Raw genomic sequence first — 27,926 nt, 5'->3', positions numbered from 1 at the left:
CATCCATTTTGCTTCTCCGTACTTGGTATAGACGGATGGAAGAACAAAGTTTAAATGACGTGCAGCTTAGTCTTGCTATATAAGTTTATTTAAAAACTCTCTGAAATGTATGTCCGACAAAGGCAGAGTAGCTCTTCCCATCAGCCTGTCTCCCAGGCAGGTCTACAGGCAACCATGCCTGGCGATGTGGGCGGCATATTAGAGGCCAGCTCATGTCAGATGCATTTAACTGAATAATTTCCCCCCTGCTATTGTTTGGTATAGCACCTTAGAAATCTGAGATGGAAATCCATTTCCTTCCAACATTTCTCTGTCACAGGGGCATACAGGTTTATTACCTGTATGGTTGTTCGGGAACAAAAGAGGCTGGCACATATTGGATGGCCAAGGTAGATTGGCTCAGGAGTCATTTGTTTTGGCATGGAAAAAAACAAAAAAACAAGTAAAGTGTCTTTCTGGAGAAGCCTACTGTAATTGTGGACTTGCCTAGGTATTACAAAGCAGGTGGGAAGGGCAGCACAGAATTCAGATTTCCCTGTTCAAATAGTTACAATGGTCATGTAATGAGAGCGGTCCTTTATGTTGGGTAACAGTTCAGAGTTTGTGGGTTATGCCTGTCTCTGGTACCTTCCTGTTTCTGACAGGGACAGAGGGGCTTCACTAACCTAGCTTCTAGCAGTTAAAACACAAACACCATACAGCGGGGGAAAAATGCAAACATAAATTCATGTTTTCCAGAGCTCCAAATAATTCTTGCTGTGCCTTGTTATACAAACATTTGACTTAGTCCATAATGGTGTGGTCATAGCTACTGTCTAAGGTTCAGAAGAAGAGCTGGGGAGGTTGTGGTGCTTACCTCAGTGCTTGGAAGGCTGAGGCAGGAGAATGGCAAGTTTGAGGTTAGTCTGAACTATAATGGTGAGACTTTGCCTTAAGGAAGTCAAGATGAAGAATGGTTCAAGTCTAGATTTCTCAATCTAAATTTCATGACTTTAAATTTAAGAAATAGTATCTATGTGTCTATGTGTTTTTGTATATGTGAATGCAGTACCCACAGAAGCCAGAAGAGGGCACTGGATCCCCTGGAGCTGGGGTTACAGGGGTTGTGTTCTTAACCACTGAGCTACCTCTCCAGCTCCAAATGTCATCAAAAACAACAACAATAACAAAACAAAACACAAAACAAAACCCTACCCAAACCTCTGCCTCTTGTTGTTGCCTATAACTGTAGATACAATACTGCTGAGTGATTCATTGTGCCCAGGAGTTAACCAGGGTGCTCGGCTTCTGAGACAGGATCATAGCAGTGGCAGAGATTGGGACTACTCCCTGCAGTAAGACTCAAACTGCCGGATTTCTCGTGGGCCAAGTGTGTAGCGCTCTTGAAAGGAGAGGCCAGTGAGCCTCTGGCGCAGATTCTGCAGCCAACCCCAATGAGCACAGCAGGGGTTCTGTGAGACGAATTGCTAAACTACAGTATGATTTAAGGGGCCGGCAACACTTCTAAGAAAAATCTTTCTGGATATCTCACTACACACTCTTGATTTTCCCCTAAGAGCACCCAGGAAGAACTCTCATGCAGACCAGTTCCAGGTTCTCTAGCATAGGGCAAACGATCCAGCCACCCATTTTACAGATGGGGAAACTAATGCTCAGGTGTCTAGGTGAGCTGGCTTGACTCATCCAAGATAAGGCAGAATACTGACATTGAAGGGAAAAGCAAAGTCAGGATTTCTGACTCCAGTACACCATCCATCCATCCCCCCAGTCTCTTAATGACTCCTTTCTGATTCTGACACAGAAAGTTTGGTTCCTGAGGATCTCAGATCTTATGACATATAGTCCAGTGGAGAGTGAGAAGCTGCACTAAATGTGGGTGAATTCGGTAACAACCCATGCTCCAAACACTGAGGCTCCTGGCCTCCCTTTGCTTCCAGACTTCTAGATCCTTGGTAATTATGTAAATTATGCAAGATGGCGACACTAGAAATCTAGTTGATTCTTTTCTGGGTGGGTAGGTGGATGGGTGGAGGACTCAGCTCTAAGCAAAGATATCTGGGTGCCCCCTGTTGTTCAAAGCTTTAGACTCTAAGTGAAGGACTATTAAACACAGGTTCCTTCTCATATGGGACAAGCAACTCAGTTTGAAATATGACAGGTCATATAAGATCACCAGACATTCATAGAGAGGTTTCTAGTGCAAAAGAAAAGACTAAAATGCACAACAAAACAAAAGAAAGAAGAGGAAATGGTTAATTTAGGGTACAGAAAAGAGAATTTAAAGAGCAAACAAATAAGCCATCGTTTCCAGAGGGAGGAAGAGAGACTCTAACCATTAAGAAGGGTGCTTAATATGGAGCAATTAAAGACCAAGGAGAGACAGTTGGAAATTACATTAATGGTAGCCAGAGTCAAAAACAAACTACGTCAGTCAGTTTGGAAGATGAGGTTGGGAAAGTCTTACATTGGGCAGAGCGAGTAAGGGAAGGAGAAGAGAACCGATTAAGTAACGCACAGAAAACAGAGGGGAAGAAATACAAAAGAAACAATAAGACCTCTGAAAACGGAAGACAAATATCTTTCAGTGACAGAGCCTTCCATGAATGAAGTTCAGATCATAATGGGTAGGAGAACATTATACAAGCTTCTGAACCATCAAGACAAACAAGCAGGCTATCCTGCAAGAACCATGAACAAGAGCAGCATGCCCAACAGCACCGGAGGCCAGAGGCCAATGAAGACACTTCCCAAAGTCCAAGTGAAAATTCCCACCAAATGCAAAAGTAGAACCCAGAGGTTTCCATACATGCGACATCTCCAGAGACCAAGTCACCATCCTGCTCCGAGGTGCGGCCAGAATGAGGGAGCACGCCGTGGAAGGAAGTTAGACTGGATTCAGACACTGGGACTGACAAGGGAAAGAGATCAAAGGAAGTGAGAGAGTGACGGCAGACAGCCTCCAGTGAGCAGGGCAGGGCTCTCTAAGGGACATCCCCTGAGAACAAAATGGAAATGAGAGACCATCTGATGTGTCTGACCATAAAGAAAACAGGGGGTAGAAGAATATTACATTTCCGTTATAAAGACCGGTGAGAATTACAGATAACAACTTTGAAAAGTAGCCAAAGGAAAAGATCAAAGCACTAGCCAACTCTAGGAAAACCAGAAATAAACAAACAATTTTTTTTTTTTTGAGACAGGGCTCTTTATGCAGCCCTGGCTGTCAGGGAACTTGTTATGTGGATAAGGCTGGCCTTGAACCTACAGACATCCACTTCTGCCTGTGACTCTCAAGTGCTAGGCGCCTAACTATAGAAACAATATTTAACTAGCCAATGTTTTATGATTTGATAGTATTAACATATTAAAATAATGCTAGCACTGAATCCTGATTAACAAAAAATTGTGATATCAGCTGGTCATGCCTTTAATGGGAGGCAGAGGCAGGCAGATCTCTGAGTTGGAGGCTAACCTGGTCTACAGAGCAAGTTCTAGGACAGCCAGGGATACACAGGGAAACCCTGTCTTGAGACCAAACCAAACCAACCAACCAACCAACTAGAAACCAATTCTGGTACCATCAGACAGGGAAGACGAAGGGAAGGGTGATGTGAAGTCCGGGTAGGAGTGCTAATCATTCTCCCTTGCCAAGTCCCAAAACCAGAGCTAACGTCTGGAATCAACAAATGAAGAAAACAGATGTATTATTTAGAAACATAGAAGGTGCATAGCAGTACAGATGAAAATGGAGGGAAGACTGAAGTCACTCCTCCAGAGGGGAGGGAACTCCAGGCTGGGCTGCTTATGGTATAATTTATTTATTAAAAAAAACCAAACAAGTATGTACTGGAGCAGGGCTGGAGAGATGGCTCAGCAGTTAAGAGAACTCGCTGTTCTTACAGAGGACTCAGGTTCAGTTCCCACTTGGCAGCTCACAACCACCTGTAACTCCAGTTCCAGGGCATCTGATGTCGTTTTCTGGCCTCTGTGGGCATTGCACACACGTGGTGCACAGTAAGACACAATTTTAAAACAAAATACACTGCATTATTTACTGGGCCAGAAAGACGGCTAAGAGAGGGTAAAGGTGGTTTGTTGTTTTTTATTTCCCACACTTGATGAGCTGAGATGACGTCCCCAAGACCACACACATGGTGAAAGGAGACAATTAATTCCTGCAAATTGTCCTCTGGGTCCCATACATGCACTGCAGCATGAGTCCCCACATATACAAGAAAATTAAATAAATCAATGAATGTAAGAAAAAACCCCAACCCTAAATGATGTACTTACATTATTTGCACAATACAAAATAACCCCAAGATAAAAAACTTTACAGCCATTTTTTTTTAAATCTCAAAGCCATACCATCTACATATCTATATAATGATCTCCATTCTGAGTGGTGGATTATAGAAACTTCCTAAGCTTAATAAGGGGTGAAGGAATCCATAAAAGGAAGAAGAAATCCAGTGTAGCACAAGAAAGAAACAATTTTATTAAAAGCCAGCACACAAAGATCTGCCTGAATTAGGCGTCATTTAAACAACACTTTAATAAGCTGCAGTCTGCGCGCATGGTTAAGACTCATTTGCTTTGCTAATACTGTACTTGGTATCATCTACTTAAGTCCTTCCTACATGACAAGAGGGCCCACAAAACCAGGAGGCCTCTCTCCACTGGAGGTCTGCTGTATTTCACAAGTAATAAAAAGGCATGGAGTCCCTTGAGGTCAGAAGCCCAGGGGTGTAGGCATGAGCTACAACGTACAGAATGTTATTGGATTGCTGAGCATGACAAGAATCAGGAAAAGCACCTGTAGACCAGATCAAATCAAGGAAAATTTATTTGGAACCTACCACGTGGGAGGGGTTGTGCCAGAGAGCAAAGAACTTCTCAGATGTCCTGGAAAAATAATTCCAGATCAGGGCAAAGATAGAAGGCACACACATAATCTGAACTGATAGGGTCGGTGAGGTACGTGGCCATAAAACAAGACACCTGTTGTCCTGCACGTCTGTTAAGGGCTTTTGCCTTTTAAAAACATAATCAGCCACAAATCACCATTATTTTTGACATATATTACACTTTAGATTAGGGGTGGAAATCGGGTTTTAAGAACAGGAAATGAGGGAAAACCAAAACCAACGGTATGTAATTTTTCAAGCAGAAACAACGGCAACACGAAGATATATGGGTGTCAGAGCCACTCGAGGTGGAGGACGGACACTGTGGGCTCTTACTTCTGATGGTGTCACGTCTGTGACCTCTACCATTTGGGATGCTTTGATTCCACCTTGCCCAGGGGACCTGTGAGCACCCGGGGAAGGGATGAAGGATGTCTATGTCTGACCTCACCTTTACATTGTCTGACAGCCAAGGGTATAAATCAGCTTCCCCCTGGAAGACCCGAGTGTCGGAAGCTCCTGTAAAATGCTGGACATATTAACTGATGTCCCCGAGGGCTGGACTGCTAACTCTCTTCTCTCCCATAACCGGGAGAGCTGTTCGTAGGAAGGATGCTCTCCCGCAGGGACCCCGATTTGTATATAAAACAGAGTAAGAAGCTCCAACAGCATCTTGTCATTTTGGAAAGAAAATAAACAATTATCGGAGACTGCACTTTGTGTCCACTGCTTCTTGTTCCCTCTTCTCTGCCTAATCTGGGGGAGCAGTTCACACCCCCAAAAGGTACGAGGAGGCATTCATCACAGAACCTTATGAGTGGTACAATCAATCTGTGATGGCTATAAAAAATGCTTCTGGACACACCCGTGTGCCATCATGTTTTTGATATGGGTGAGGACAGGAGCTCATCTTTTAATTCTGTTCAACAGAGGAGGCTGAGGAACTGAGGGGCTAAGAATTGGAATTGAGGGGCCCGGGCCTGGATGCCAGGGTTCCACATTCAGGTTATCTCTGAGTCTTAGAATTTACCTTGTCATCCCTTAGATTCTTTCTGAAAGACAAAACTATGGACTCAAAATTTCCTGATACGTTTAATCCCTTCCTTTACCTCGGTACTGAGAATAGTCACCAATAAGAAAAGTGGTCATTTTTTTACAGTGCCTGTATGTTGTGTTTTACATGGGTGTGTATATGTGTACGTGTGCATGTACATGCATGTGGAAGAAGGGTTGGCAATGGGTGTTGTCTTAGGATTACCATTGCTATAATGAAGTTGTATGTGTGGGGTAAGGGCTTATTTATCTTATGTTTCTACATCTATAGTCAGCCAGTGAAGGAAGTCAGGGCAGGAACTTAAGCAGTGCAGGAACCTGGAGGCAGAAGCGTATGCAGAAGCTATGGAGGGGTGCTGCTTACTGGCTTGCTCCCCATATGCTCAGCCTGCTTTCTTACAGAACTCAGGACCACCAGCCAGGGATAATACTATTCACAGTGGCCTGGACCCTGGCTCATCAATTACTAATTAAGACAATGTCTTGCAGGCTTTCTACAGCCCAACCTTAATGGGGGGGCGGTGTTGTGTATTTTCTCAACAGAGGCTTCCTCCTCTACGAAGTCTCTAGCTCTGTGGTTCTCAGCCTTCCTAATGCTGAGACCCTTTAATATAGTTCCTCATGTTGTGTTGACCCCTAACCATAGAATTATTTTGTTGCTACTTTATAGCTGTAATTTTGCTACATAAATCCTAATGTAAATATCCAATATACAGGACATCTTATATATGGTGCTATGGGGGTTGTGACCTACAGGTTGAGAACCACTTAACTTATGTCAAGTTGACATAAAAGTAGCCAGCACAAGTATCTTTCTTTACCGATCCACTTTTTTTTTTGGGGGGGATGGGTCTCTCACTGAACTTGAAACACATAGACTTGGCTAGGTTGGTTGGCCAGTAAGACCTAGGATTCCTCCTGTTACCCCTTGCACCTCCATCCTCCCCTTCATTGGGAGTTACATGCTTATGCCACCACTGTCTGGCTTTTACAGGAGTATGGGTAAGGGGAGATCCTGTCTTAGTCAGGGTTTCTATTCCTGCACAAACATCATGACCAAGAAACAAGTTGGGGAGGAAAAGGTTTATTCAGCTTATACTTCCATATCACTGTTCATCACCAGAGAAAGTCAGGGCTGGAACTCAAGCAGGTCAGGAAGCAGGAGCTGATGCAGAGGCCATGGAGGGATGTTACTTACTGGCTTGCTTCCCTTGGCTTGCTCAGCCTGCTTTTTTATCGAACCCAGGTCTACCAGCCCAGGAATAGCACCACCCACAATGGGCTGGGCCCTCTCCCCTTGATCACTAGGTGAGAAAATGCCTTACAGCTGGATCTCATGGAGGCATTTCCTCAACTGAGGCTCCATTCTCTGTGATAACTGCAGCTTGTGTCAAGTTGAGACAAAACCAGCCAGCACAGATCCAAACTCAATTCTTTTTGTTCTCATGAAAGGCACTGAGCCATCTCTCCCCAGCTCCTATTTTCCTCTGTTTTGAGACAGAGTTTCACTAGGTATCCCAGGCTAGCCTGGAATTCACGATCCTCCTGACTCAAACTCCCAAGTGTTGGGGTAAGAGGTATATCCCATCACATCTAGCGACATTCTCCTCTTGATGGAGAACTTAAGTCACCTTGCTCAAGGCTTCTAGTTGGTAGATGGACAAGGGCTGTCCATTCTCAGCTTCTCCAGATCTCCCAGTCTTGTCTCCCCTTTCTATCAGATCTGAAAAAATTCTGCACAAATACAATCTCTGTTTAGAAATAGTTCCATATGTTTGAACAGATCATTGACATTTGTAGGGAGATTTTAAACTTCTTATTTGAGCTATATATAAAACATGAAAATCTTTATTTTATGTGCGTGTTTTGTCTGTATGCATATCTGCGCACTGTGTACATGCCTGGTTCCTGCTGAGTATAGAAGGGGTGTTAGAGCCCCAAGAACTAGAGTTACATTAGGCTTTGTGAGTCACCATGTAGGTGCTGAGAAGCAAACCCAGGTATTCTGAAAGAGTAGCCAGTGCTCTTTAAGTTCTGAGCCATCTCTGTAGCCCTTACATTGAGGTGTTTTTGTTGTTGTTGTTGGTTTTTTTTTTTTTTTTTGTTTTGTTTCATTTTACAACAGTGAGGCAGGCAGAATACAAGCAAAAAGAAACAGCTCACACAGTTGAGAAGAAAAGCCAGTGAAATATTAAGGATTACATAAGACGTGGTAGAGGCTTAATCACCCGAAGTCTGTAAAAGATGGCCAGATGTGTGAAAATATCGATCAGTCTGGCTGCCTGTGCTGTAATAGGGGATTGATTGCTCACTGACCCTTTGCTCTGTCTTCAAGATCACATTCCAGGTATGACACATATCCAATGGTGTAGTACACCTTTTCACACCCACCCTCCCACTACTCACAATGGCTGAGCCAGGGGTGGATGGTAAAATGGCCAGCTTGAGGCTGACTCCCAACTACAGAGGAAGGGAGGAAGAAGAGGAAGAGATGGTCTTTGTTCTCCCTCCTCCCTCACTGTCATGAAGTCTGCAAGATCTTCTTGAACAGGCTCAAGTGGTTTTGTTGTTTTGCAAATAGAATTGGGGTGCTTAAATAGGATGCGTCTGAAGGAATTGGTAAAGGGTCCCTCTTCCAAAATATATTCTCAACTGACTTCTTTAATTCCTGAATTTCCACCATTAGGAGCCCATTACCTCAGATGGAGGCGTGTTCCCTGTTGGCTGCAGATGCTCTGGGAGAGACAGGCATTAAGAGAAGCATTCTCATCCACATCGTTTTAATGAATCACCACATCCCAGATCACAGCAAATGGGAGGCGTCTATTTCTCTGAGGAACAAGGCATAGACACTTGGAATCATGCAGTAGATCCCTGAGCAGAGATAGGTGGTGGGGAAGTAGGTCCTAGTGACTCATCCATGAGGTGTGTGAGGTTGTTCGTTCTGAAACACAGAATCACTGTCAGTGAACACCACCTTAGGACAGTGGTCCTTAACTGTGGGCACACATTAGAATTTCCTGTCAAGCTTTTTAAAGAACTTGGAACAGCTGGTGCTGAGGCAGCAGTGCTTATTCGTGTGAAGTTCTGTACTTGCTTCTGATGCTCACTTTGGGCTGAGAGCTGCATCCTGGAAGGGAGTTTGTTTGGTTAGGTCTTTGTCAACCTGATGGCTGGCTGGTGGTCCTTAGTGAAAGGGACCAGGTGAAAGGCTTGGAAACATGTGTGCCAGATGATGCAGCGAGTGATATACGAGGCACCACAAAGTAACCAAGGATGACCTGGGAAAGGACAGAGGTGACTCGTGCAAAGTGCCCAGGACTAACATTACCAAGGCATGCAGAAACGACATTAATTACAAATGCTAGGACTTCTGTGGAGTATCAGCCGAGAAATGCCAGGGAAATTATTATTATCATCAAACTCTGGCTTACTGCATCTGTTCAAATGGCCAAAGATGATTCTTGTCATTTCACATTCTATCCCTTTCTTTGTAGACTGTTCTCCAGCTCTTACCCCATTGAGCTTCACTTTGGGTGTCCCCCAAAGGGAGTTGTCATCAGGTTAGAGAGTTTTCTATGGAAAACGGTGGGTACAGGTTATAACTCCCCCTATGTGTAAAAAGATGGAATGGAGGGAACCCGGGACGGAGGGCAATCTCTGTTTTGTCTCCACAGTCTTCAAAGATCTATTTCCTGTGCATAAGTGTTTTGCCTTCATGTATAAATATGGCTGTGTGGTCACTGAAGTGAAGAGAGGGCACCGGATCCCCTGGACCTAGAGTTACAGATGGATGTGAGCCACCATATGGGTGCCAGAAACTAAAGCCGTACTCTCTCCAAGAACAAGTGCTCTTAATGGCTATACCATCTCCTCCCCATCATCTTTATAAAGCTGTCTCTGGCTCCAGCATCAGGAAGAAGGAAAGTGAACGTGGAGAACCCTCTCCCCAAGTGCTTACGCATCCGTGAGTGACCCTCGAAGTTTGGTTTTCCACATTGCTTTTCCACTCTACTGGCCACAACCTAAGTCATGCGGTTGAATCTAGTTGCCAGAAAGTGAGGGGCTGGGGGTGCTGTGAGGCCATTAAAGTACAGAATAGAGGGTACACATTAGAGGTACACTAGCAGCTGCAGTCGCCTTATGACACATCGAAGAAAGCATTGGCAGTCACTGTGAACTTAGGACATCCAGAAAGGAAGCAAATGAGTGTGGACTGAGAAGCCGCCATAACTCCAGGTGTCGGGTAATTCGTGGTGATTAGGGGAATGTGTTTGCCATTAATGAGGAGTGAGCATTTGTTCAGAGTCATTATCTGTGGCCCAAGAGTCATAACAGAGGCCTCAAATAAATGGAGTGTTTGGTTTGCCTTGTGAAACGTTATGTTTCCTTTTGGGATGATTTGGAAGGTCACCCCTTGCCTAGTGAAAGGCTGGAGCAAAGACCTTGCCTGGGTCTCTGCAGTGTGTGATCATCAGGGGGTGGGACAGTGGATAGCTCACAGGATGGCACACTGCCATGTGCTTACCACACCACTAGGAGAGATGGTATTACCAATCTAACAGTTTCTACTTAGATCTGTGCAAGGAGACTGACCAACAGAAGTATCTTTCTGGAGCTCAAGGGCTTCTGGTGATGTGAGAACTTTGCAGTAAGTAAGAGGTGTTAGAGAGATACTAGGAAAATTCTACTCCAGAAACCTATGGTCTAGAGTGGGGTATGGTGGAAGCCACCTCTAATCCTAACCCTTGGGACTTGAAGGCAGGGGATCAGGAGCTGAAGGCCAGTCTAAGCAATATATTGGGTGTGAGGCCAGACTGGGCTAAATGAGACCCTTTCTCTGAAAAAGAAAAAAGAAAACCATGTGATTTATAGGAAATTTGATAAATTCTTAGATTGTATTTGGATTGTTTGATCGGCTGTGATACCTGCCGTCTCCAGATTTTGAGATAAGGTATCACTGTGTAGCCCAGGTTGGCCTGACACCCACTCTGAGTTCAGGCTGGTCTCAGATTTGTGGCCATCCTCCTGCCTCTGCCTACTGAGTGCTAGGTTTAAGTACTCCATTCCTGCCTAGAGTAATTTGTGTTTCAAAGTAAAACTACTTTGTTTCCCAGCTTCTTAAATCATGCAATAAGCTGGCTTCCTCTTTCTGTGTTTCTCGTTTGCCCAGTTGATTAAATTTCGTGGGCCAGTTAGCTCAGGTGGAGAAGGAATGGTGTTAACGAGACTGAGGTTACAGGTTTTATCCCTGGATAGGCCAGCTGGAGTGCACAGTTCTGTTTTATGTCTAGCCGACTGCTTTGCTGACCCTGGTTAGCTGTTCCCAACTACTTCTCAAAAGGATGGCTAAGCAGGAGAGAGTGGGTATCATAGCACAGTGAACCTGTAACAAGTGTGAAGGCCCTCCAACCCCCAGCCGTTCTTACACAGTGTCTCTGTATAAAGAGAAACTCAACTGGTCTCTCCAACAGTAAACCACCCACATCCCGGGGGATGACACTTCCATCCTGGGTATTGAAATGCCAAGAACAATCAAGGAAGTGGCTTTAACATCTGTCACAGGGTTAATATCTGTCCAGGGCTCTCTATTCTCTGCTTCCTGCTTGCTCTGAGTCACCGAGTTCTGCTCCCACGTCAAACCCCACCTCCGTGTTTCCACCCCACCGTGAGCTGTCAGGATGTTACTCCGGAAAATGATCTCCAATACAGAATGAAATCCACTGAGTCTCCTTGTTCCAGATAGAAATGTCATTTCTCACCAAGAGTGAAGACTTTTCTTTTATCTCTTATCAAAAGAAACCTGCCAGTCTGTCCACACAACCTGGAGAACAAATATGTTTTTGATCCCTCTGTGAACAAACCGGGCTAGGCACCTGCACAGCACTCGGGGGGGGGGGTGGCTGGCCCTCATCCTGACTCGGAGCCAACTCCTGCTCTTGGAGAGAGAAAGCAAAAATGATTGATTCAACATCTTAATGAAGATAAACAAACAGAAAGGAACATCAAATAATGGCCTGACAGTCTGAAACAAACTGAAAGAACGGCTTAGCATTTCATAATGGAAGAAAAGCATTTCACATGGGGATGACAGCTTAATAATTTGTAAATATCACTGGCTTGGCATTATAGCTAATCCAAATATTTTCATTTCTCATCGTAAGTCACCCCTCTCCTGATGACTTGTCCCCTTCAGCTGGCAGCTTTCACCCTAGAGTCTTGATAGAGGTGGAGAGGAGTAGAAGGGGGGGGGGTCACAGGTTTGGCATGGAATGTGAATTACGGGGTCAACTTCCTGGATATTTTCTGGGTCATAATGTTTCTGGGTAAGACCACCAGCCCACCCGAAGAATCCACTCCCTTCTCTTCCACCTCCTCTAAAAGGTATCAATTCTCTCCAGACTGTATTCTTAACACAAAGCATCTCAGCCTCCATCTTCTATATTTCCCTCCCTGCCCCCCACTCTGTCCTAAAGACACCCCTACTCAGTCTTCAAGAAAAAGAGTCAGTCACCTAAAATGTGTTTTTTGGGCTTTAATGCTCTGCAAAGAAGACCAGCCTTGTGAATGCTTGTGTCTAAGCCACCTTGGGTAGGTATAAAGGAGAAGCAGGAAGTTGGAGCAGCAGAGCAGCAACTGTAACAAAAGATGACCGGGAATCCTTTATGTTAGCCAGGACACTGGTTTTGTTCTTATGAAAAATATCCACAGAAGTAGGGGCAATGTGGTTAATTCATGTGGAAGTTTTCAGAGTAAAAGCTAGCTCATGTAATTATGAAAGCCGAGCCAAAGGAACACTGTTCAGTGTACATAAGATTTGGGCTGAAAAATAAATATATATTTCACCCCACCAATTCACACATGTGTATATGTATGGGAAGACATTTCAGATCAGCCCCAGACATACATGTATATGTATATTTATATACATATGTGTGTGTGTGTGTGAGAGAGAGAGAGATAAAAATAAACTTACACACAAACACACACACACACACACACACACACACACACACACACACACACAAGACAAGACCTGTCAGATCAAGACACCACACCACACTGCATGGGCGTGACAGGCAGGGGCCCAGAGAGAGAAGCTGCAGTTCTGAGGATCCTCCACAGGGAAGCAGTATGAGATCAGGGTTTAGACAGCCCCAGCTCCACCAGCTTTCCTGGCTCCCCATGTGGAGATCTGCAGGGCAAGCTCACCCTTGGATAGGGAGGGCCGTGAGCTAACTAGGCCTCCACTCTCAGCTCCGTTCCTCCTTTCTCTCCAGCTCCCAGCATAGAGTGCGGTCTGTCCTGCCCATGACCTGTGTGTTTCGGGGGAGGTTGGAGGGGATGCTGTAAGGGCTCAGCATCCCTTCTTTGAGAATGTGTTTGATCTTGAGCTGCAGGCACAGAGGAAAAAACTAGAGGGGCGCTTAACAGTAAGTCGGGTTTCATGCTGGTCTTGGAGGTATGGGTCCTGATAACTTCTCCGGGGCCGTCAGATCAGTGAGTGGCCTTGGGCATTCTTCAGAAAAGACTCAAAGTTCACCTTTGATATGGGGGCAAAAATGGAGCGAGTGAAGACTTGGTTCTGTTTGAAATACAGAAAATCGTACAACGTTATGGATAAAACCTTGAGCAGAGAGCAAACAACTCTGACACTGCCTTGACAGCACCCATGCAGTGTGGGACAGCAGGAGAGATGTGGCTTACCTCTGACAGTTACAGACCAGAAACAAGAGAAGACATATTTTCTGATAAGCCTTAAGGTCTAGCCTGGGGATGTAGCCTGTTTGGTAGGATGCTTGCTTGGCATGCCCAAAGTCTTGGGTTGGGCCCCAACTCTGGATAAAGTTAATTGTGGTGGAGCACACCTGTAATCCCAGCCCTTGGAGGTGGAGGCAAGAGGACTGGAAGTTCAAGAATGTCCTCATGTATACGGTCTGTTCAAAGCCAGGCTGGGCTACATGGCATTCTAAAACAGCAGCAGCAGCAGCAACAACAACAACAACAGCAACAACAGCAACATAACCCCAAACCCTTGAGATCTAGCCTCCTTATGTAGGCCTGGTATAAAGTACTGAATATTGTGATTCTGCTTTTAACACAATTGAAAATATTTTTATGTGTATGAGTGTTTTCCTGCATGTATGCATATGTACCATGTTCCTGCCTGATGTATGTGTAAAGGCTGTGAGTCATCATACGGTTGCTGGGAACTGAACACAGGGTCTCTGGGAGAGCAGTGCTCTTAACCCCTGAGCCGTGTGTCTAGATTATGGATGTCCTTTTTTTGGTTATAATTAATTTTAAATTAATGAATGGAATTGCATATATTTATCATGTACAACATGGTATTTTGGAATATGTAAAAAAGAGTTAGTTTGTGGTGTTGGTAGAGCTTTGGGTCTTATACATGGTAAATGAGTAAATTTTTTTTAAAGACAGGGTTTCTCTGAGTAACAAGCCCTGGCTATCCCAGATTCACTCTGTAGGCTGGGCTGGCCTCACAGACATCTGCGTGCCTCTACCTCTCAAGGGCTGGGATTAAAGGTGTGCACCACCACGCCCAGATAAGTAACTATTTTTAAGATAGAAGAACTTGACCTTTCTTAGTAGATGAAATGGCAAATTCCTGTCATCTGATTACTGGGGAGGACTATAATTTTGAGGCCAGTGCCTGTATCACCAGAGAGAGAGAGAGAGAGAGAGAGAGAGAGAGAGAGAGAGAGAGAGAGAGAGAGAGAGAGAGAGGTATTGTCTTTTCTTTCGATAGAAACTTCCTAGGAAATTTAAGTTCTGAAAATATGTCTTATACAATACGCAGAAATCACCTACAGGATTTCACACACAGAGAGAACATGAAGGACAGAGGGCCAAGGGTCCCTAAAATATATCCCAGGTAACCTCTTAACACATATTTCATTATTTTCCTTGAAATATTTCAGAACTTAAACTTTTCTTGCCAACGTTGAGGAAGGTGCGTGGCGCTGACTTCTTCACCCGGATCCCATTTTTCCCCCTTCATAGCCTTTCTAAGTAATTTTCAGACCCTTTAAATCAGTTACCTTCCTCCTAGGGTGACACAGTAGAGAATAAGCAAAAAACAAGAGAGTTGGACTGGAGAGATAGATCAGTGGCTGAGAACATTGGCTGCTTTTCCAGTGGACCCAGGTTGGGTCCCCAGCACACGCACACAAACATCCAATGGAACTCTAGTTTCATCAGATCTAATGCCCTCTTCTGGCTTCTGTGGGTACCAGGGATGCACATGACACACAAATATATGTGCAGACAAACACATAAAGTAAATAAGTAAATCATTTATCTATCTATCTATCCATCCATCTATCTATCTATCCATCCATCCATCCATCCATCCATCCATCCATCCATCCATCCATCCATCCATCTATCTATCTATCTATCTATCTATCTATCTATCTATCTATCTATTGAGAGAATATACAGTCTGCTTTGTTGTGACTTTTTCTGCTGTCTCTGCCTCTCAGAAGGGAAAAGGCCAGACATGAATGGAAGTGAAGTTTATTATTGAATTTCTAGTGGGCAGTTCTCAAGACAGAACCAGATGTCGTGATGTTAGCTGCAAACAGCCATCCAGCCAGTCTAGAGACACTCTGTGGCAAAAACCGAGCCAGAGAAGTAGAAACTGAGTTGTAGGAACAAAATAGAGAGCACAAATAAAGTATTGATCTGTCTATCATATTCTGTTTCCATCAGATAAGTAACGCAGCCAGCAGAAGGAAGAGTGTTACCCACTGAGCACCCTGCTATCTTCATCTTTCATAAAATGCGGTCATATGCTGTATTTGACATAGACACCAGGAGTTCTCTTATGCCTCAATCAACCAGAAATTATCAGCAATTTTAGGTGATTCTATGTCCAAATGAGCTTTCATGCCAAGGCTGGATGACATTGCTAGGATCCGTGTGACCTGCGATTTTGTGTCTGTCTAGACAAGGTTAGGGAAAGGTAAGAGGGAGATGAAGCCTGCTGGAACGACTCTTATTAGAGAGAAACTTGTTAAAGAGAGATTTTAACAGCTCAAACTACCTTCGAGGCCAATAAGGCCACCAAAATGGATTATTGCATCATGATCTGAGGTTGTAGAAAGGACGCCGGTGCTGACTGATTAGGAAGCGATTGGAAATAAATAAAAGGGAGACATTATGTGAAACGCAGGGTCACAGCACGGGAGCATCCTGAAAAGCCATAGGTGTGCCCGTTCCATTTTTCAAGACGCCCGTGAGTGCTCTGTGTGTGGCCCTGGATTGCAGGTCTTTTGTATGGGATATTTTTAGATAAACTGATTTCACAAGGAGAGGGAAGGTGATGAGTGTCGCATTGTGTTAATCCTCCCTCCTGACACCTTTGGGATCAAATTTGGTGCAGGGCACAAGTGAAATGAGTTTGGTGGCCTCAAGCTACACTAACACCGATATGTATCCTTAAACAAAGTCACAAATCACTGGCTGGCCGCTGTGATCATAGAGCTGAGGCAGCAGGAGTGTTACAGGTCACGGGCAGGGCTGGTGGGAAGAGCTTTGTTAGGGGAAGGAACCATGACCTCTCAGCCTCCTGTTTGGCTTATGCACATTCCAGCAACAACCCTTCTCATCCATGAAGGTGAATATTCACGCTACTGGAAAGCCTCAATCCAATACCAGTGTGCGCACGCACATGTGTCTATGTGTATATGCACATGGGTGTATGTATGCACATGCATGTGTGTGTGTGTTTATATGCACGCACGTTCACGTTTCTGCCATAGTGTGTATACCATAGTGTGTGTGTGTATACACTCATGTGCATGTCATAGTGTGTGTATGCCATAGTGAGTGTGTGCCATAGTTTGTGTGTGTGTGTGTGTGTGTGTGTGTGTATGTGCATGCATGTATGTGTGTGCCCACATGATTGAGTGTGCCATAGTCTGTGTACATGTTCAAGAACACCTTGAATGTCAGTCTTCATGTCCGTTCAGTTTGAGGCAGGTTCTTTTCGTTGTTTGCTATTGCATTTTCCGTAGTAGCTGACCTGTGAATTTGGGGGGGGGGGTTCTCCTATCCCCACCCTCATCTCTCTGGAGGACTGGGATAACACAGGGATGGCAGACTCACTCTACAACTGACGTTATGTGTGTTCTGGAGATCTGAACTCGGGTCTTCACATTTGTTTTCTAAGAGCTCTGTCCACTGAGCCGTCTCCCAGTCCCTAACATTAGCTTACAGACTTCTAGTTACCAGAACCACCACGTTTCAGCCATTTGCAACTCACAGCTGGGGTGGATAGAGTGTTTCTGAGCTTCAAATGTAACCGCTTTCAGCAAAATAATGGAATTCACGTCAGCATATTTAAAATCTAAACCCTGTTTGCTTTCTCACCAGCTCAGCGAGGGGCTTCTGTACCGCTCGAATGAAAACACAGAGATTAGAGAACAAGGGCCCTGTGAATGACATTTACAGAGATCTCATACTGGAAAGGGCACATTTTATTATGACTCTGTGTCAAAAGTGTGGTTTCATCAGAAGACAGGAGGCAAAAGACACAGGCGATCGATACCTGGGGCCTCTGATATCTGAACTGGGAAAGAAAATCATTATCCTGTTATTTTTCTCGTGGCACAATGCTTGAAATACTGCATCTTGTTTCCATACTAATCCAGTAGTAGGGGGTTTGTGGGTTCAGAAACCCCTTGAAGAGGGTGAAATTAGAGTTCAAAGCATTAGGCAAATGTGTATGCAACATTTTAGCATGAAAATAGGGAGAAAGGCTGAGAAAAAAATATTAACCTTTTGAAAAAAGCATATAATCCGATTTCTTATTAGTATACATCTAATAGCATGTGTTTAATTTGCGAGTCTCTGGAGTCATCAGTAAACAGTTCCTTCCTTCCTTCCTTTCTTCCTGCCTTTTGACAAAAGAGACAGCAGACAGATTTCTCGTGGAGAGGGTTCCCTCTGTAGCGCCGGGTTGCTTGAGCGGTGTTTGTCTCTCTGTGTTTATTGAAAACTTTGCTTCAGTGTCAGGAGGGCAAACCTACCAAAAGTGGGAAGTATGAGGAGCTTGACATTCGGTTTGAAAAAACCCAGCTGTGTTATTTACTTCTCACTGGGACAGGAAAACCTGGTCACTGAACTGAAGTGTCAGCAGACGAGGGAGAAGAGTTCATTCGGAAACTTCTACATCCAGCCCCAAGCGCAGTACTGGCTCAGCCCAACTGCTTCCGATATGACTGTTTATGGGTTTGTACTTTTCAAATACCCCCAAAACTGTTAACCTTCCTCGGTAGATTTCAGCTCCCAGGAAAACCCTGAGTGTATGTTGTGGAGAATGGGGTTGTGTCAGTCAGGTGTGTATGTCTGTCCTGAGTCTGGTGTGGCTATTTAATTATTCTAGTTATTTAAATTCTAGTTTTTTATTCCCTTAGAACGATTGTTGGTGAGATTAGCATTATATAGCCACAAAGTCTCGACCTGCCTCTGCTGCAGCCCCCTAGCAAGCTAAGTGGGTCCTTAAGGAACAAGAAAAGGTTACCTGGCTTTTCTGTCTCTTAGTCTGCTCTGGCTAGAACCTACCAGCCGCAGTCATGCAAACAAGGGCTGTGGTTGCCACTTGGATCCTCCCAGGGTAATGTTCCCGTGACCCAGAGGCAGATACATAATGGTTGGAGGAAACTTAGTGACCTCCCAGACTGACTCCACGTTGGTTTATTTCAATTGAAGAGACTACCAGAGTCACACAACAAAATTGCTACAATTAAAACCGACAAGACCAAGTGTTGGTGACGGCGGAGAACAAATGTAATTTGTAGGCACCCGCTGATGGGGCACGGTTTGGAGAAACCCTTTGGAAAACTGCAGAATCTGTTAAAGCTAATCATGCAATGACCTCTCGGCACAGCCGTTCCTCTCCTAAGTGAATGAAAACCCAATAGAAAGGCCGGCACGGTGGACTCCGGAAGAGAGGGCTGGAGGGTTCGCAGCAGCCCTTTCTCTCCCCAAAGTCAGAACAACCCAAATGTTTGTGTAGGATAGGAGACATACAAGGGATCTGTGGACTGTGAGGCAGAGAACATAGGAACTAATGTCATATGTAGGCCATGTCTGAGTCTCATACATAGACTGTCTGTCCACTGGAAGAAACAGGGATATGAAGGTATATAGAATGGGATTCAGTGCGTGCGGGTCACGTATGGGTAGAGTTAACCTGGTGAGGGAAGTCAGTTATCTTTGGAGAGAAGGACTTGGAAGAGGTTCTGGAAGAAGCTTGTAGGTGCTTCTTGAACCCACACGGGGGATTACATGTGTTCACTTCGTCAAAAAAAAAAAAAAAAAAAAAAAAAAAAAAAAAGAACCAAATTCTCCGCATTTATGATTAGCACATCTTTCTGTGTGTAATTTACTACAATAACAACCCAGAGAATTATTCTTCACGCGATCTGTCAGTAACTGGGGTGCACCAACTTCTGAAATACTAGGAAAGGCGAGAAGAATTTGTCCCTAAATGAAGTTTTCCGCAGAATTAGAAAGAAAATTAGTTTCAGAGAAGCAATTATAAATACTATTCAAAAGAATTTGTGTTTTCCATCCTGGAGCTGGTAAGGCTAAGCAGTGGTTTGGCTTAACTGTTCAAGTATGGTGCAGTGTGTTATGTGAGGATTTGGGGAGAGGTGGAGCAAACTAGCCATTCTGTGTGTGCATCAAGAGGACAGGAATTTAAATTAAACCAGGAACTTTTCTGTTGAACATCAGAAAGGGTTTCTACAGCAGGATGTTAACTTTTCACTATGGAACTAAAACGACTCCTAAGGACGCTAGCCAATGGCTGGGCCTGATGACATATTTATAATTTCAGGGTGAGGTTGAAACAAGAGACTCCTAAATTCTAGGCTAGCCTGGGCTAGATTCCGTCTCAAAAACATAGTGAGTGTCTGTCTCTGCAACAGAAGCAAGGGGGCTGGCTCAGTGGAAAAGAACTCGCTGTAGCATGAAGACCTAAGTTTAAAACCTGGATGTGGCTATGTGTGCTTGGCACCTCAGTCTGAGGGTTGGGGTAGAGACAGGAGAATACCAGGGCTCACTGGCCAGGCAGCCCAGGAAAACCAAATCCAATCCAAACCAATTCAATTCAATCCAAACCAAACCAGACCAGACCAGACCAGAACAGACAAAATAAACCAAGAAGCTTTGGGTTCAGCTAGAGAACCACCCCCCCCCCCCCATTAAGGAGACAAGTGGGGAAGAAGAGGACATTTGATGTCCTCCTTTGATCTTCTCAGGCATGCAAGTACTTGCATGTATAACCTGGTGCATGGTGCATGCTCACGCACACAAACACACGCATGCACTCTGTATCCACCTCCTTGGGCAGTAGCCACACACATGGTGCACAGACATACATGCAGGCAAAACACTCATTCATATGAAAGACATCTTAAAAAGAAGCAGAAGGGCTGGGGATATGGTTCAGAAGGCGCAGTGTTTACGCAGCATGCATGATGCCCTGGGCTGGTTATCAGCACCACACAAGCTTCTGTAAGTTGAAATGCTGTAAGAACAGGGACAGAAGAATCCCTGGAGCCTGCTTGTTTTGTTGAGTAAGTGAGCTGAGGTTCAGTGAGAGACCCTGCCTCAAAAAAATAAGGTGGAGAGTGACCAAGAAAGACTGGAGGTAGTGTGCCAAACATGAAAAACAGAGGCAGATTTTTACATTATTTTAATTTTTCTCTATGTATCCCAAGCTAACCTGGAGTTCTTGCTATGTATGTTGGACTGGCTCTTGAACTCACAGAGATATGCAACCATGCCTGGCCAAAAGAGTTTATTTTTAAAAAATATGAATTAGTATTAATTTACTATTTGTTTTTATAGTATATATTTTTATTAAATTAGTATTAGTTATTTATTTGTAACTTAAAAATTATTTTAGTTTTGAGACAGGGTCTTTCATGGCTCAGGCTAACCTCAAACTTGAGGATGGTCTTGTATTTTTATCCCCCTGCCTTCACTTTTCAAGTGCTGGGGTTACAAAAATGTACCAATTCCATTTGCCAGTGGTAGTTTTAGATAACAAATTCTAGAAGCTTCTCCCCTTCCTCACTGATTCTGTATACTTTATTCATCTTGTCTCTAAGAAAACCATTCTACGGCTGGAGAGATGGCTCAGTGGTTAAGAACACTGACTGCTCTTCCAGAGGTCCTGAGTTCAAATCCCAGCAACCACATGGTGGCTCACAACCATCTGTAATGAGATCCCATGCCCTCTTCTGGTGTGTCTGAAGACAGACACAGTGTACTTATATATAATAAATAAATACATCTTAAAAAATAATAAAGAAAAACCATTAAAAAATCTAACTGAACTACCCTAGATCTGCTTTGTGGTTCAGAAATATAATTAGCTCAACTAGGAGACATCTCTAAAATATTTCTTTATTCTGAGACAGGGTTTCACTAGGAAGCCCAGCTTTGCTTGGAACTCTTGATCTGGCCGCAACCCCCCAAGGGCTGGGGTTACAGGCATAGGCTACCACGTCGGAGTAGAAGAATATTTTTAATACACCTCCAACTATCCTCTTGAAAGATAGATAGTTTGGAGTCAAGGTTTTCAGTGTTAAAACGCTACTGGCTTTTTAGCTCAATTCCTATGTGGCTTAGGAGTGTTCTGAAAACTGCTGATTCTTGCTCGGTAAGTGGAGACTGAATTATAGCAACAAAGGTCTGGAGACTCAGAAGCAGATTTATGCCTCCTAAAGACCTATGCAAGATAAAAATAGTCACATGGAAATTTAAGGCCCTTCTAGCCTCTGGTTTCTCACATCTCCGGGGTGACTTTCTGGCATAAGTGAGCACCGATGTTCAGTGGCTGGTCTCTGAATCACACAGCTAAGCCCTTAGACCAGATACCTTCCTAGTTCTTCCTAAAATCCTACTAAAGATTATAAGATGCACGAAGTACGGTACTGTCCTGCTGTCCTGTGGCTGAGAATGGCTGAGGCTGGATCAAAGGACAATGCCCCAGGTGTGCAGATCACGGGACACCCGCTAGGTCACAAAGTTAGCGTGAGGACAGAAACTGCCGGTTTCCACCAGTCAAGAGTAGAACCATCCCGTAGACTGGGGGAAATAACCAACCACTGAAGCGCAGCCAGTTTAACCAGTCTTTATGAAGTCACAGTAATGCATAGTTAACTATGGGACCATTCAATTCACCCAGGACGCTGCAGGCAAACCCCGTGAGCACAGGGGCCATGTTAGAGAGTGGGGGAAGGAGAGCAGATGACCTCTAGATGAGTATCTGAAATGGTTCAATAAGTACTAAAGAGGAATATGAGTGGGCATCAAAATAAATACCTGTGCTTCACAAAAGGAGGTTCTCATAGGCGGCGACAACCAACCAACCAACCAACCAACCAAACAAACAAACAAAAAAACCAAAAACCAACCCCACCCCAAGCTAGGTTCTGAGAGATGGTAGGGAAAGGGTGAGTGTGGCAGGCAGCTCGGAAGTCTATGCTGGGTGTGCGTGTTCCCAACCTAAGGGACCAGAGCACAGCCTAAGATTTTCTGGGCAATGCTGTCGTGGGTGTGTTCCAGGACACAGGCAGGAGATTTCAGAAGCAGGGAGTGCTGAGTTCTGATTTCTAGCGGTCTCGCCTTCCTGTCTGTTAGGCAGACATCGAAGGAAGACCATGAGAACGCCGTGTTCTCTAGTGATGGAGGTGAGCTCAGTATCCTTGTTTCACGACTCTTCTATTAAGTGACATTCTAAGTTTTCAAGGAAATTAATAATTTTTTAAATAATTTATTTTATGGATAGGGTGTTTTCCCTGCATGTATGTTTGTATGAGGTATCGGGTCCCCTGGAACTGTAGTTACAGACAGTTGTGAGCCACCATGTGGGTGATGGGAATCGAACCAAAGCTCTCTGGAAGAGCAGCCAGTGCTCTTAACCACTGAGCCATCTCTCCAGCCTGACTAATAATTCTTAACTAAGAATAATTAACTAGTTTTTTAACCTTGGATTTTTAAACAATAGACAAATTTTACCCTGGAATCCAGGTTAGCCTTGAATTTGCAACACTCCTACCTTAACCTCCCAAGTACCAAGGCCGCAGGCCTGTGTCAACATGTCTGGCTGCCTTGGTATTTTTGGAGCAATGTATAAATACCTACTGAATGGGTTAAAAAATGTGTTCAGATTTTTCTCCCATATTTTTTCTTAAAACAACGGATTAAAAACTCGTTGTTTTATAGGTAACCATAAAAGAACCAATATTAAACAACAACAAATACACATGTTTTGATTTAATTTAACTTTTCTTTTTCTTCAGAAAGTCTTGCTTTGTAGCCCGAGCTGGCTTGGAGACCAGGCTGGCCTTGAACTCAGAGAGCCATCTGCCTCTGCCTCTCAAGTGCTGGGATTAAGGGTGTGAGCCATGCCTAGATATTTAAGTCCTCTTGTTTTGTGTGCATTGATGTTTTGTAAGCATTCTTGCTTTAATTTTATGTGCCCTGGTGTTTTGCTTGCACTGTATGTCCGATTACCACATGCTTGCCTGTACCTTTGGAGGCCAAAAGAGGATGTTGGATCCTCTGGAACAAAACTTACAGCCTGCTGTCAGTTGCTATGTGAGTGTTGGGGACCAAACCCAGGTCCTTTGGGAGGGCAGCCAGTGCTCTTAACCACTGAGCCACCTCTTCAGCTCCTTAATTTAAGGTTTTGAGATACAGTGTCTTACTATGCTGGTCAAGATGGATCCAACGTCTCTGGGCTCAGACAATCTTCCTGCTTCAGCACCCTGAACAGTGGCACAAACTATCTGCGGGTACAAGCCGCCATGCCTGCCTTGAACAAATACATAACAGGAATATTTGGAGACCATCTCTTGGAATCTAGCTTGAGATGATTTTTGTCCACAGTCTGTGATAACCTCCTTCTGTTAACCAAGATGTTTACTGAGAGACCCCACTCTTATTACTGTCTTGTATTTATTTAACCCTTTCAGGTAGAGGTGAATGTGTCTGCTTAATTCAGAGACCGTGGGGGGAGGAGGTGGTGCTGTTGTACTGTAATCTTCTCAGTGAAAGTTTATGCTGCAAACGTATGACAGGGCTCAATCTTATGCAAATAGAGCTGCCTACAATATGGAATTAAAAAATATAAAATGTGTTTGGTGGTTGTGCCAAGGGCATGGGAACATCTCTGACAACCATTGATTGCTTTTATATCAGCGTTTTTGAGTCTACTCAGTTTCAACATATTTGGATAGAATCATAAAGAACTATATAGGGAGGCCAGGAATGGTGGCCTTGCCTTTAATCCCAAGATTTGAGACAGCCTGTATGAACCTTGAGGATCAGGCCAGCCTGGTCTACATAGTGAGTCTGTGTCTCAAAACCAAACCAAACCAAACCAAACCAAACCAAACCAAACCAAACCAAACCAAACCAAACCTAAGAAGGACTACAGTAAAGAGAAATTTATAATATAATTTGGACAAGCAGAGACTATGCCTTTTGCCTTTCCTGGGACAGTAGGACAGTATTAGTATCTCTAACATACAATGGGAATTCTTTACAGTAAAACAGAGTATTTTAGTATGCTTCTCCCTCAGTAGTTAGACATAAACATGAGCTAATAGACACACACACACACACACACACACACACACACACACACACACACACAGAGTCTCTGTAGCCACAGCCCTTGCTAACACAGTAGGTGCTTTTAATAAACATTTTATAAATCAATGAATTGCAGGGAGCCAGAGATTTTAGGTCCTGTTATTGATTCTGCAGCACATTGATTCATCAAGCAGATTTGGGTAGATAGCTCCTCTGTGCTCATTTTATTTTTCCTTTATGGACTCAAGATGATGAAGCATCTTTTACAGAAATATGGTGATGCTTGAGATTCTGCATGCGAGATGATGTGGATGCCTTGGGAGGCAGGATTCTTACAAACAGGAGGCATTGTTCAGGTTACCCACAGCATTAAGATTTAATTTGTGCTGCATGAAATATGTGGGGGGGGGTCCATGGCCTCAGTAATGATGCTGCCAAGGCCTGGATGCTGGGGAAGAAAGCTTTCCTTCCATGTTTTTCCAGCAGCGAGAGACTGACTGCTAGTTCTCTTTCCCATCTGTCACAACCCTGATGCACTTGTGTCCCAAGCCTCATCCTGATCTCCCTTTATGAGTCCTGAAACAAGCAGATTCTTTAAACAGCAGAAGGTAGGAGGTGTGTACATCTGGAAGAACAGTAATTAGGCTCCTTGTTTTAAGGATGAAGAGTTCAGACAGAGATGGGTAAAGAACACTGACCGGCGACATGCGCAAGAAAAGATAGATCAATCCCAACGATTCATCATGCCAGGAGCTGTCCAAATAATCCAGGGTAACAGCCAGGGTGATGTATAGTGGATGTCACTTGGCGAGACCCTTAACAAGGCACTAGTACAAGAGCTGCTGGTGGTCAGTGAGTATCAGAGCACAAACCAGGCCAGGGCAGGGGAAACACAGACCATCCATCACTGACCCAACCTAATGGCTGGACTTATTAGTAAACATTCACTGTGGCTGACAGCCTGTAATGGTACAGGATGTTCTCTTACTGTCCCCCAAATAAACCAGGCTACCTGACAGATGTGTGAAGCCTGTGGTCTTCAGATTCTTTAAGTAAGTATAACTCATTCCATTTTATTGAGAGAGGAGAGAGCAGGTCTTTCGGAAGAATAAGAGAAAAGAGTTACGTACGAAGCATTTAGCAAATGCTTCCTTCAATCTATTCTGCCCCCAAGATGATTTTCCTCTTCTCAGCAGTAAATCAGGAGAGGGACACTGTACATTGATGTACATGTATTATTCTATAGGCACAGCTGGAGGTGAGTTTTGTCTCTCTCTCCCCCCTACTATGGATCAGAAATTCCCAAAGTGGAAATAAAATCCACTCTCTGTACTAAAGATATCTAAGTCTACTTTAACTACATTATGTTCTTGGAGGGGATAGCTTAATGGACTAAGTAGGAGGTTTGAAATATCTAGACTTCCTGGAACCTCAGGTTCAATTCCCGGCTGAATTGTCTCAGTCCTGCAGTCGTCATTGGCAGATAAATTAAAATCCTAAGATGCTTACTGAGCTCAGATCTCTTACCCAGAGTCCAGCAGCTCATAGTCCTGTTGTTTTTTAAACATCCTAGAAGAATTCGGTATAATCTTCATGGCCAGCCTGGTGCCCATCATTCAAAAGATAACAAATGGTCTTTAAAAAGAGAGCACCCCCCCAGCCCACCCAACTCTGAGCCGGTCTTAAGGATCTGTGGTTGGAATAGAGTGGGGTGCTGCGGTTCTTCATTCTCCTTGCTCCAGCTTTCCCTTCCATCTCCCAGACTCTGCTCCCTCCAGGGTCTTCCCCTTGGCTCAACCTTGTCTTTCTCCTAAGCGCTGGTTATTGACTTTGCTTTGAGTTCTGGTATGGGCTGGTTTTCCAAGCCTGCCTTGACTTGATGTGGGACTGTCTGTCCCCTTATTATGTCTTCCGGGATTGGCACGATCCTTTAAGTCTCACATTGGTTTCTGCGGGTGGAGAGGTGACGAGGTATCAGAGGAGTCCGCTAGGGCGTTTGCTCAGCTGCACCTGCTCACTGCCGTCCCGTGTTCTTGCCCTGGTGCTGTATAGGCAGCGGCTGTGGTGACAGGAGGGCCCTTTGTTGCATCTGCAGGTTGGTGTGCAGAATAAGGGGGTTTGATGTGGTACAGTCCTGACACTCTCAGGTCTGTCCATCTGTGATTCTTAGCCCCAGGCTTCAGCATAAGCGAGAAAGACACTGGGAGACACTTTCAAAACTATATTTTATACATCATTATAGCCACTAATACTGCCAATCAAGCAAGAACACTTTGTTCTGGATTTCAGAACATTATACAATGTAGAGTACAGGCATGTAGGGTATTTACAGACTGGAGGTGGAAACACACAGTATTAGCTAGGGGTGGTGGCATACACCTGTAATCCCAGCACTTGGGAGGCGGAGACAGGAAGATTATAATTCAGGGCTAGCCTGGACGACATGGTGAGACCCTATCTCAAACAAATTAATAAACAAAACCGTCCTGCCCCAACCAAGCATTGGTGGGATGGAGACAGGTAGATCCCAGGAGCTTACTGGCCAGCTTGACTAGCTTAAGGGATGAGCTTCTGATTCAGAGAGAGAACAAGAGAGGGAGACACCCGAGGCCCTGCTCTGCTCTCTGGAGATATACTTCCAGCACCCGTCTATGTGCGTACGCCACTCACGCGCCAAAGGGGAAAAGAAAAAGAAAGCTTTAATAAAAACAAGCTTTAATAGCATTGTCTTGTTTATGTGCGGATCGTGGGGTCTGGAAGGAAGGACATTCAGTGGCTAGTTCAGTGGAAGTGACTTTGAGCCAGTGTGCCCATCCTGGAACCACGTGCCACTATCTACCAGCTATGAGTCTCCAGCAATCACGAAATCTCTGTCTCTATCTCATCGTCTGGAGGACAGCCGAAGTGGTAGCCTGATCTTACAAGGCTGCTATCAGGATAGAACGGTTTGCTTTTGAATAGTGTTCAGAAGGCACCCGAAACTTGGCACAGTAGCTTGTGCTTGTAACCCCGACACTAGGGATGCTGAGGCAGGAGGATTACTGAGAGCTTAAGGCTGCTTGGGTTACATAGCCTCTAACATGCCAGCCTGGGCTACATAATAAGATCTTGCCTCAAAACCAAAAAAGTATGCCTGACACATAGGAGCACTACATAAATGTTGGTTAAACAAAGATAACTATCGGGGCTATAAATTCCGTCACGCACATTAGAGCATGTTCCTGTGCATAGCCTGTCATTAGTGAGTAGCTGAGACATTATGACCTATATTTAATACCTGCAATTAAATTGCTGGCTTATGAATAGGAAGACATTGATACT

At 44.3% G+C, this 27,926-nt stretch overlaps 1 protein-coding gene across 2 annotated transcripts in view; it reads right to left on the bottom strand.

Moving 5' to 3' along the window:
- The window catches only part of SKAP1 (src kinase associated phosphoprotein 1), a gene marked incomplete at both ends in the record, with an annotated part of 274,300 nt that overhangs the window by 63,332 nt on the left and 183,042 nt on the right, over positions 1-27,926 (bottom strand). The window lies entirely within an intron of this gene.

The sequence above is a fragment of the Micromys minutus genome (assembly GCF_963924665.1).
Source record: "Micromys minutus genome assembly, chromosome: 10".
In the NCBI taxonomy this organism is placed as follows: domain Eukaryota; kingdom Metazoa; phylum Chordata; class Mammalia; order Rodentia; family Muridae; genus Micromys; species Micromys minutus.
The sequence above is the reverse complement of the archived record's forward strand: the minus strand, read 5'-3'. Positions and strand labels throughout refer to the sequence as shown.